The sequence below is a fragment of the Cucumis sativus genome, chromosome 5 (genome assembly GCF_000004075.3).
Source record: "Cucumis sativus cultivar 9930 chromosome 5, Cucumber_9930_V3, whole genome shotgun sequence".
In the NCBI taxonomy this organism is placed as follows: Eukaryota; Viridiplantae; Streptophyta; class Magnoliopsida; order Cucurbitales; family Cucurbitaceae; genus Cucumis; species Cucumis sativus.
In genome coordinates this window covers 11,204,908-11,216,608 of record NC_026659.2, presented here as the reverse complement: position 1 = coordinate 11,216,608, position 11,701 = coordinate 11,204,908, and the positions used below count along the sequence as shown (strand labels likewise).

Genomic DNA, 11,701 nt, shown 5'->3' with positions numbered 1-11,701 from the left:
GTGTAGTAAGGCAGCCCTGACAGATTCATATTCTAGGCAAAATCCCATAAGGACTTTAATAAGACGGAGATGATCTTTGTTGGTTTTAGCTGATCAAGCTATTCATTAACAGATTGACCAGTATCTTGATTGAGATTGACAAGTGTACTATGCAGTTGATAGTAATGGGCTAATCCAATAGATTTAAAACGTGTAGACAAAAAATTCTATAATTATTTAGTATCATCAAAAGCATCAAATTGTGCATGTATAGCAAGAATAAAAGTGTTATCAAGCGAGGTGATAATTTAATGATTCTTACTATCCCCTTTGAGTCATTCAATGAATTTGCTATCTTCTTCCTTGTCCTTGTTTAGTTGGTTTGGTTATGTCGCCAGTTACAATGCGTCATAGTTTTTGTCCAATTAGAAAATTTTTCATTTGATTTGCCAAGTGATATAATTTGTTCCATCAAGTATTGTGCCAATGGGTCTAATAATACGGTGTCTTTCCATTGGGTCAAATATTTGAAATCGCACGTTTTAAGAGTAACGGAAGCAGAAGCGCCAACCACAAATCGCGACTAACGTGGACGAAATCGAATTTCTTCGATTGGGCTTCGTCGGATCTGGGTTGCGAGCAATCGTGGTTGGGCGTCGACGCTGCTGAGCAAGATTTGCAACTGAACGACGCGTAAATGATACGTGATCTATGAATCACGAAGAAGATTCGTGAGTTGCGAACGATAGATGCAGAGATCAACGATGATCGTGACACGCGAAGCAGATTGTGAAATTCGTTCTTCAGATCTGAACGAGGAGCGAGCAGAGATCTATGGACAGAGACCGACGGCGAACAGAGAATAAGATTTCGTCGAACGTTGAACGGCGAACGAATATGGTCGAATCTGAGTAGAGATCTATAGACAGAGATTGACGGCAAACGAAAATGAGATGAAGGATTTGGTCATCAATGGATTTCACGGCAGAGATCGCCACGACGGTGACAGGTACAGTAGATCTAGCTACAGCTCTGATACCATGTGGAGAATATTTTATTGATAAATATTATGTGTGTTTACGTGGGGATCAAATTGTGCATAAATACAGAAACGATAGAAAGTAAATAAGGAAGGTAATATAATTATGCCTAAACTATATAATTTATATTAATACGTATAATCATCAAACATTTTAAACAACGAAAAAATAATTTTTAGAATAAAATACTAATACAATAGATTCAATTGATAAAAAAATTATAAGTTGAAGACGATTCTACTATTGTCTTTCAATTTTTTTCAGCTGTCAATCCAAGACAATGAAACTACCGGAAAAAAAAAAACATGATAATATAATATTGTTGGTTATATATAGGACATAATAGGAGAAAAATATACTTGTTTATCTTTTTTTCCAAACCGCCCCATATAAAATAAAATTCTAGTCAAAATATATGTAAATAATTTAGAAAAAAATGAATTTAACATAAATAAATAATATACCTATTAGTGCGAGGATATAGCTGAGATCAAGAAGATATTTATGGAAGAAGTGGGGATTTTCCATAAAAATTTCGTTGATCTTGGCTATATCTTCAAGTTCAAAATCTTACTTTTGGTTAAAATACCAAAAGATTTCAACGAAATTTTAAAAAGTTATTAAAATTATTATTTATTATATTTATTTTGTCAAGTTATACCAATACTCTACTTTTGAAATTTCAAATTTTAATAAAAAGTAATTATTAACATTATTATTCTCGTGTGTTTTTTCTTAATTCTACAGAAAAAAATACACTCGAAATCTGATATTTTTTAAAGAAAATTTTAGTTTTATTTAGAGCATCCCATTGGTTTTTAATGAAATTTTAAAAGAATATTAACATTATCTTGTGTTTGTTAAATAAACATCTTAGTTTTTTTTTTTTTTTTTTTGTAATAGGGCGAGTCTAACTGGCCCTTTTCTTTTTATCTATTTTTTTAATATAGGGCGAGTCTTCGAAATTATATTATTTTGATATTTAATCTATTTTAAAATATCCAATTAATAATAATATTATTATTATTATTATTATTAATATCATCATTCTTTTTCTCGGTTTTTTTACTTTTATCTATTTTTCAAAGTTCATTAGATCCTTCTCTTCTCTCCTTTAATAACTCAAACAATTATCTTTTTTCGGAAGAAACTCGGGTAGGATTAGAACGGTAGCTGCCAAAAGAAGAATGAGTTCCAATTAATTCTCTTCTTGTATGTAATGTTCTTTTACAAATAGTTGCTCTCTGGGGTACCATGATTCGATGAATTTGATGGCACTATTTCCTTGTAAACATACTGTACCATATAGTTTACCCATACACAACAATATTCTTAGTCATAATTGTGCATTTCTATATCTATACATTCACACATGGGGTAGGATGTTTATCCCTTGGAAAAACAACCTACTGCATCTATCATAGCACAAGGAGTGCAACATGGTTTACATTAACAAAGTTGAAGTATACTTCAAATTGACAAAGTTCAATTGTTTTTTTTTTTGGAAAATTGCAATGGATGACTATTTTAGCAATAGTAATTAAGGATATAGCAACATTTAAAAAAATTGCAAATATAGCAAAACTGTCACTGATAAACTTGTATCGCTGATAGACTTCATATGGTATATCAATGATAGACCAATATTTGCAACATGATCTATTCGTGATAGACTTATATCATTTATAGAATTTGACAAATTTTGCTATATTTGAAAATTTTTTAAAATTTTGCTATATTTGCAAATTTGTTAAAATTGTGCTATACTTGATTAATTTGAATTTAATTGCTAAATTTGCAACTATTCTTTTTTTTTTTTTTTTGTTAATGTTCTTTTTTTGGGCTTTGCTCTACCTATTTTTTAAGCAATTAATGAATTGGTAACTTGTGCTCTTTTGCTTCTTATGATATGAAGTTTGTTGGGTTGTGTGGATTCTAGGCTGTGTGGATTCTTCCCTGTAATTTCTTATTACATCTCCATTTATTGATTTTTTCTTCAATTTTTTAATCATTGTTGACATGTGAACATGTTGGATTTGGACAAAATACTTGCATTCCCCTTAGACCCAAATGTGGAAATTGTAGTGTTAGTGACCTATGCTCATCTTTCTGTATGAATGAATATATTTACTTAGTCCTACATTTTCCCCAAGTTTTTGGTTTTCTATCCTTTTGTTTTTTTTTTTTGGCGCTATAATGGTTTATGAATTTAGAGGTTCCATTATGGTTTATATGGCCAAGTGTTGAATAAATAGATAAGTGAATATTGAAGGATTTCAATTGGCCAATGTTGTGTAGAACGAACCTTGTTATGATATTATAATGTATTGATGTTCTTGGTGCGTATTTTACATCATACCATAATTTCATCATCATCATTATTATTGAATAATTCTTCATGAAATTGTTTCATCATCGTCATTATATGATTTTGTGCATGTTTATTAAGTTTATTAAGCCTTTATGTTTTATCTTGCACACATGTGGCAACTATCTTGCACATTTCAAACTTTCACTATGAGTTTCACAATCAAATTACTACCCCTTCTAACTTATTTAGAATGATTTTGTGCATGTTTATTAAGTTTATTAAGCCCTTATGTTTTATCTCGCACACATCTCGCAACTATCTCTCACTTATAACTTTCAGTTTGAGTTTTACAATCAAATTGCTACCCCTTCTAAGTTATGTAAAGTGATTTTGTGCATGTTTATTAAGTTTATTAAGCCCTTATGTTTTATCTCGCACACATCTCACACGCATCTCGCACGTTCTAGAAGTGGTTCTATGCTTGTTGATTTCATCTTCATTGTTGCAGAGCTTAGTGTGTAAATTAGTGTGTATTTATAGTGATTTCATCTTCTTTCATGCTTTTTTTTAATATGAATTTAGCAATAGAAACAATTATATCAATTAGTGTGTATTTATAGTGATTCTTTTCATTGTTGCAGAGCTTTTTGACATTACATTTCTTGAGGGGGAGACAATCAGGGAATGACTCTACTTCGACAAGCCTAGACATTGCATATAATCACTATAAATGACAATATTTGAGAACCATGAAAAACAACATATTCTCACCAAGTTACTAAATCAAAACGTACACATTGATTTTGATAACCAAAACCAAAAGCCTGAAGTCCAAACCAAATGATATCCATAAAAGAAAAGAATACAAAGTAGAACAAATAAAAGAAGTTTCCCCTCCTTCCAGAGATGACTTTGGTTAGCTTTACAAATTAAAAATACAAGTAGGATTTACAATAAAGATTACAAAATAAAAAGAAAAAAACCAAGGAGAAGGAAAGTCTTGAAGTTGCAGATTCATGACTTCCATCCTCACATAAAATCAAGGAAAAGACCATCTTCCACCTGCATTAAAACAAGAAACTTTTTTTATGTTGTGATCTTGCAAACAACTAAAAGCACAAAATCTGAACTCACATGCACTTGTTGAAAATTTGAAGTAAAACTGATGATCACGATACCACATAAAGCAATTGAATCCATATACTACCCAATCTTTCTTACTCCCAATGATTGTCTTAAAGGTAGCCAATTGAGAGTTGAGACACTAAGCACAATTACTTCCACTGATATCTCTAGCACACTGTATTTAAGATTTTCTTCTTTTCTATCTTTTTTCTTTTTTGGCAAAAGACATAAATTTTGGACACCCCCAATCAACATAAAAGACTTGGTTATTGATAATGCATTATATTTCTATACTGCACACCCTTATAATACATTATATTTCTCCCCCTCAAAAATATTGTTTAACAAGAAAATAAAAGGGGTCTATTAATCCACAAAACCGCACTCAAATGAAGGCGTGAGAAATCAAACATAATATAAAAAGGCTTAAAGGGTCTCTTTACCTAAACATAAAAATTGATAATTACACAAGACAACACCCAATGTCATTCAACCATTCAATGAAAATGCACAACAACAAAGACAATACAATCAAAACAATCGCTAAACAGAAAGTGCGTGGTTATAAAAAAAACATACAGAATGAGATGAAAACTGCCACAAATTTCACCATGTATCTAATCCAACCAAGGGCTCCGCTGCACATTGCTAGCCATTCCACCAAAGACCGGTCATGTTTCTCACAATATCAAACTAAAAAATAACAAAAGACTCAGAAGTTGTTCTTGCTTAGTAGTTTTTTTTCATAGCATTAAGGAAATGTGCTTTTTTAATTTAATCATTGATAAAAATAGGAAGGAGGAGTCATCACATTACAGACAATTGGAATGAATGTAAAACGTTGAGAGCAAGAAACAAGATTAAATGGGTTATAAACAATTTCTCATAGATATTACTACCTACATAATTCAACTTTTTTGTTTAGCCGATAGGGTTTTGAGCAATGAAAGACAAAACTATATTTAACAAAAGCAAGAAAAATCAAGAAAAATAACAAGGAAGTAGATGAATATGTGAAAATGATAATGAACTTGAGGAATGAGACACTAACACTACAATATAAGCATTCAATTTAGAGAACCAAACAAAAAACATAAACTCTTACCGGACACACGAGAACTCGATCAAAATTAGCTATGAAATCGCAAAAGAAATTGAGAGAAAGGGAGTTTGAAAGAGATTAGAGAGATTGAGAGGCTAGAGATTGGATGATTTTTTATTTCTCTCTTTAGGTTATGGTTTTAGGTTGAAGAGAAGGGAAGGGAAAAGGGAAGGGAAAAGGGAAGGGAAAGGGAAAGAGAAGAAAAAATTAAAAAAGGGTAATCTAGACATTTCACATACAATTTGTCCTAAAACTTAATCTTTTTAAAATCAATCCTTTAATTCATTTATTTATATACATTTGGCCTAATTTTGGCAATTTTCCAACATAATTATATAATATTTCTAATAATTATTTTAACCTTCTATAACTTTAATATATATATATATATATATATATATATATATATATATATATATATATATATATATATATATATATATATATATATATATATGCATAAACCAATATCCTTAAATTTGATTGCTATCTGGTTGCTATGAGATTGTAAAGCTAAGCTCATGTTGGCAATTTTCATTTGATATTGATTGATATATGGTTGTTGTCTTGTTACTATATAATATACTAATTGTCAATGATATTAGTTATTACATAATTGTTGTATAATTGTTACTTGATACTTATTGTTATCTTATATGATTTTCTATCTAACAGTTGTAGATTTTAAAAGTGGAAAACAAACAGACAACGATGGATTAGACTCCGAGAACACGACCACTACCTGAAAAGTGAAAAACAGTTTTGAAAGTATGAGCTAAATGAGCCCAATGAGTGATAGATTTTAAAACAACATTTACAAACATTTTAATAGTAATCATAAACGATATCATAAATACATTAGCTTGGCAAACATTTTAGAAATCAATAAATAGGTACTGGTTTTTCCTCATCTAAGACCAAGAATCTACTCTTTATGAGATGACATAGCTAATCAATACCAAATCACCTTAGAGAAAGACATCCCCAACTCTATTCCTCTAAACTAGGCGTCCCTATCTCTGTTCCTTGGAGATAAGTATCCTTACCTTACCTCTGTGTCACCTCATCATCTACCTCGTAGGGTTAATTTTGAGATAACTTGAATAAATCATAAGCTTTACAAATAATATTTCAATATGTTGAAGCTAAGAAACTTTTGCATTAGGCAAACCATAAACCGTAATCCATGTCTTGACAAAATCATTAATCCTTGAAAGCCAAAAACATTTTTCAGTAATCCCGTTTGATCAAATATTTTAAGAAAATCACATGTATTGGAAATCGTTCATAAACCAGATAATTCAACCATTTAACTCAAATCATACTTAAAACAATAACTTTGAGAAATATGATCCAAAATCACTTAATAAATTCATTTTTTACTCACAAATATAAGCTTAGGTTCTTAGTCTATAAATTTTTCCAATCTCTTCATGACTTGAAATAATATAATTAAGTCCAATTAATTTTCCTTGATCATTATAAAAATATCAAAATTTACCTAAAAATTTCAAAACCACCAAAATGGCCCAAAAACAACAATTGACATAGGTTGGCATGTAAGCATGGGTGGTAGAGAGATTGGTGCATGCGCAGGGCTTGCCCAACCTTGTCACGTGCTAACCTCACGCACGGGGCATGCCACGCACCTCACATGGTCGTGCACTTGGCATCTCTTGAACGTAAGAGTTGTTGCTTGCCTCCTAGGCCGCTCACTCCTTTTGTGTTACCCATCCTTTGCTCGCAGGTCGTGCCGTGCACTCCTTGGTCACTCATCCAACACAGACCACTAACCTCTTTTCTTCCAACCCTCATGCCCAGCTACCTTGCTTTACACATCACTCGACCAACCTTTAGCACTGCCTAAAAGCTATTTTTTGTCTAGAAACTTAACTACGGTTTGAAAATTCATAACTAAACATCCATAACTTTTTTGAAACAACTTTCTCCTACAAAGTTGCTTAGAAATGTCCTAACTTTCTTACTTCAAAATGTCAACTTAAAATTCCAAGAGATCTATTATATGGCTTCTGAAAAGTGCTCCATGCTTCATTTGCTCAGAAAAAAAATGACATTTCTCTCTTTTCTTTGCTCAAACATAATCTTCCTCACCTTAAATTTGACCGGCTGCCATAGTTTAGAAAATAGACTCAATTTTTGAACATTTGAAAGTTGTTTGAGGCAAAACAGACATGTAGATTGTGAGCAATGCCATTCTTAAGTTACCTATTTATAGGGCACCCTGAATGCAACCCTCTTGACACCTCCTACTTGCTGGAAAATTAGGCTATGCATGTAGAGGTCACTTGTAAAGCACCCAACCGACTTGCTTAGGTTGGCCACAGTCTCACCACGTCGCTCAATGCTTTAACCATGCACCATGTTAACCTTTCTTCATGCCTACATGACTTTCCTTGCGTGCAAGGCTCTTTGCCTAATATCATGTCGCCTAGGCCTCATAACACTCAAATAATCTCTCATGACAAAGATCTTTTCACCTAGAAGCACCATGGCCACCTAAGTCACTCTTATAGAGGTTTTCTTTGCCCAAGCCACACACACCTTGGTCGCCCAACTATGCCATCTCACCTAGCATCATCCTTGGAGGTTCTTTACTTCATTTTGGCCACCTACCCATGCCCATCTCACCTAGCAAGGACTTGGGCAAAAATTTTCCCTTGTTAACCTTAACATTAAAAACATCCTAACCACCCTAGCTTGTCTTTTCTCTTTTCCAATAATCATGACACACCTTCAATGACACTTCTTGAGTTTCTTCTTTATCTTAACTCCAATCAAAAGCCTAATCTTCCAAGTTCTTAAAAAACTCGAGCTTTTCCTAGCATTTGGGATTTTACAGGTTAGCCAGTGCTGCTTAGGGTCATGCTATGGCCTGCCTGTGTGCACATGTCATGTCCATGATAGTGTCATGGCATGTGCTATAGTGTGATGCTAAAATTGGGTTTTTTTAGTGGTTGGTGAATTTTAAGAGGTTCGTTGATATTTTTTAAATATGTGAAAGTTAATATGTAATATTAACTGCTTTGTTTCAAACCAAGAATAGGAGAAAGGAGTTCTTAAGCTAAGGAATTGAGCTACAAGGTGTGAGTGAATAAATGCATTTAAATGACTATTTCTAATCATGAGTTTCTAGCTAGAAGTTCCTAATCATGCTTTGAGATTTATGAGTGATATTCTTGATTGACTTAATAAATTAATTGCAAAACATGAGTTTAAAGTATGAGTTTGGTCATTAACACCACATGTGTATGATTGAAAGCCTTCACAGATGCCTCCATATTAAGAATTTGAAGATAAGCAGCCAATATATCACCTTTAGCGTTATCCAAATTTTTTTATAAAACAAATAAAAAAAATTATCTAGCCAAAAGATATGTGACACTGTGTCATGTCCCTACCTGGGATGCGTCCCCCATCGCGTTCTTGGATGTGAGTGCAACTTGGACAACACTAATGCGACTTGAGCAGCTTTAGCACCTCTATCAAGGTGCCAGAACGCCTAAGCTTAACTCTAGCTTTGACTTAACCTTAAAGCTTACTTAAGAAACATCAAGAAGTCTGATTCAAAGTACTAAAGCTTCTTAAATTAAACATGCTATGTGATATAAAAACTCCACTAATAACTCGGAAAAACTAAACAACTTTATTTCTTCCAACACAATCTTAGTACAGTTACCAGGAAACTCTATAAATATAGGAGTCCTTCTCATTTATAAGGGTTGGAAATTTTTGACTCCAGAAGATCTAGAGAGAATTCTCCCAAGAGCTAGAAGACTTCCTAACTCCTAAAGTTGATCGGCCTCGAAGATTGCAGCTCCTTTGAAGGTACAAACTTTCTTCCAAGACTTTAGCTTCAAGAACATTGCGTGCTCCGCTTCCTGAAATCAAGCGTAAGCATTCAATCGAGAGAGAATTCGAGGATATCAAATTCTAGAGATTGAACCACATAACATCAAATCAATAAAAATATAACATCAATTCAAGTTCAACTATACGAATCAAATTTCTCCGAAAATCTTGTGTGAACAAAAGCAAATTACAATAAAACCCAAGTAAGAAACAAACAGATCTACTAAGAAGAAGGGCAAAATTGAAAACAAAAAGTTTATCCTCATCCATACTTTTATGTATACTATAGACTATAAATATTATAATGTATGATATTAATGCATGATTTTGAATTTCATGAGTTATTTAAAGTATGTTGATATTTTAAATATATAAAATTATGTTGATATTTTAAATATATAAAATTGGATAGACATGATACATAACATTACTTAGTAAATACAATTTATTATATTTAAATTAATGTCTTGTGTATGCTTTGTTGATTTTTATGATTTTTTTTTAATATGAGTGTTATATTTATTAAGATGAAAATTAACTTGAATTGATCATATTACATATCAAAATTTCAGATTCTATCAATAACAAACCTTTGATAGCCAATGATATCTTTCTATTAATGACATTGATAGTTAGTGATAAAAGTCTATCACTCGCTATCATTGATAGAAACAAAATTTTTTGCTATAGCTTGTAAATATATTAATTTATTTTGTTATTTTTGAAAATGTCACTTTATTTAATCACAATAGTATTTTTTAAAATACACATTTTTTATTCTTCTATAATCTTTTCTTTTAGAGTTTTTCTAATAATAATTATTATTGGATCATATTTTTGTTATTATCTTTTTCTCATCTTTATTTAAAGAGATTTTATTTATTTTGTTTTCCAATAAAAATTGATCACCTATTTATATTTACAGTGATCTCAAGTATAAATTAAATAATATTAGATTGGTAATATAGTGAAAATTGTAAATATATATCACATGTACCATGATTTATTTTTAGTTTAATAACATTTTTTACCGGTCAGTTTAACTAAAAGACTTAAGACTTATTTTGATTGATTTAAGAAAACATTATTTTTTTATTTAAACTCTTTTGATAAAAATGGTTTAAAATACATTGCATGTGTATCATAGAAAAACAACCATAACTATGGTTAAATGTAACTTTATTTGATTTTCGTTTTTGCATAACCCTTTTGGTTATGCTTATTTTGAAATAAACCTTTTTAATGTTGTTTAACTATAACGTTCATAAACCCCATCCGATTACATGACTCGTTATATTTTGTGAATGATTTGTAATATTCTTAATTAGACCATTCATGTTAATGCAATTGTAATCAATTGTTTTTGTTACTGAATGTTAAATTTCTTGTTTTTACATTATTGTGATGAAAATCAAATAAGTCAAAAAAACTGGTTAAAGATACAAAATATGAATACAAAATCAATTAAAATCAATTTAGGATGTTTACTTGACGAAGGAAAAAAAAAACCAAACAGATTAGGTAAACACATAAATTAAAAACAAACACATAAATCTAGATTTACAAATCTTGCAGCACAGACCCATACATATGTAATTCTGAAGGCATTAGAACTCCATCAAATAAGTCTCAGAGCATTTGATGCCAAACTTGTGTGACAAATGTCACAATCGCAACTTTTCAAACAAGAAAATGACGATTGTGTGACACTTGTTCTAACTCGGTGAACAAGTGAGTCATATGAAATCCGAAAGTCATGGACAAACTTGCGGTATGATGTAGTCTCCCTTCACATTTGGAGAGAAATTGATTTTATAAAACGTGAGAGAGAAAGAAAAACATTGAAAATATCATTAAAAAAACATTGAAGACGAAGTTTGGATTACAAAAAGTAGAACAAGGTTTGGTCGGAGATTCAATTACTATATCTCTCCTATAGTACAATTTAAACATTTTTAACTTTGACAAGCTTGCATATGAAAATGCTGAAACGTTACACTCTAGGTCGACGACAACAAAATGAAAACAATAGACTAAACTAACTACAACACATAAAGATAAAGTGGTTTGAGGATGTTCGAACATTCGACCATAAACAAACAATACCTTGGACAAACATACTCGTGACATCAAACACCCCCTAATAGATTCAAGCCGTTCTCAAGATCTACTATGAAACAAAGCTTCTTACCACTTTTTTTAGGTTGTTATTGAATCTGCCACTACTTAAAGGGAAAAGTGGCATAACGATAGCGCACAACTCGCAATTTCTCT

General features: G+C 31.4%; 2 long non-coding RNA genes across 2 annotated transcripts; one reads left to right on the top strand and one right to left on the bottom strand.

Annotated features, from left to right (window-relative positions):
- The first annotated feature begins 365 nt into the window (after positions 1-365).
- Positions 366-5,357, top strand: LOC116403684. Its single transcript, XR_004216484.1, has 2 exons — positions 366-988; positions 3,972-5,357. It is a non-coding gene; the product is annotated as an uncharacterized LOC116403684 (long non-coding RNA).
- Positions 4,084-5,714, bottom strand: LOC105435396. The gene is made up of 3 exons (XR_969396.2): positions 5,561-5,714; positions 5,035-5,148; positions 4,084-4,392 (listed from the first exon to the last, which is right to left on the bottom strand). It is a non-coding gene; the product is annotated as an uncharacterized LOC105435396 (long non-coding RNA).
- Positions 5,715-11,701: the final 5,987 nt, after the last annotated feature.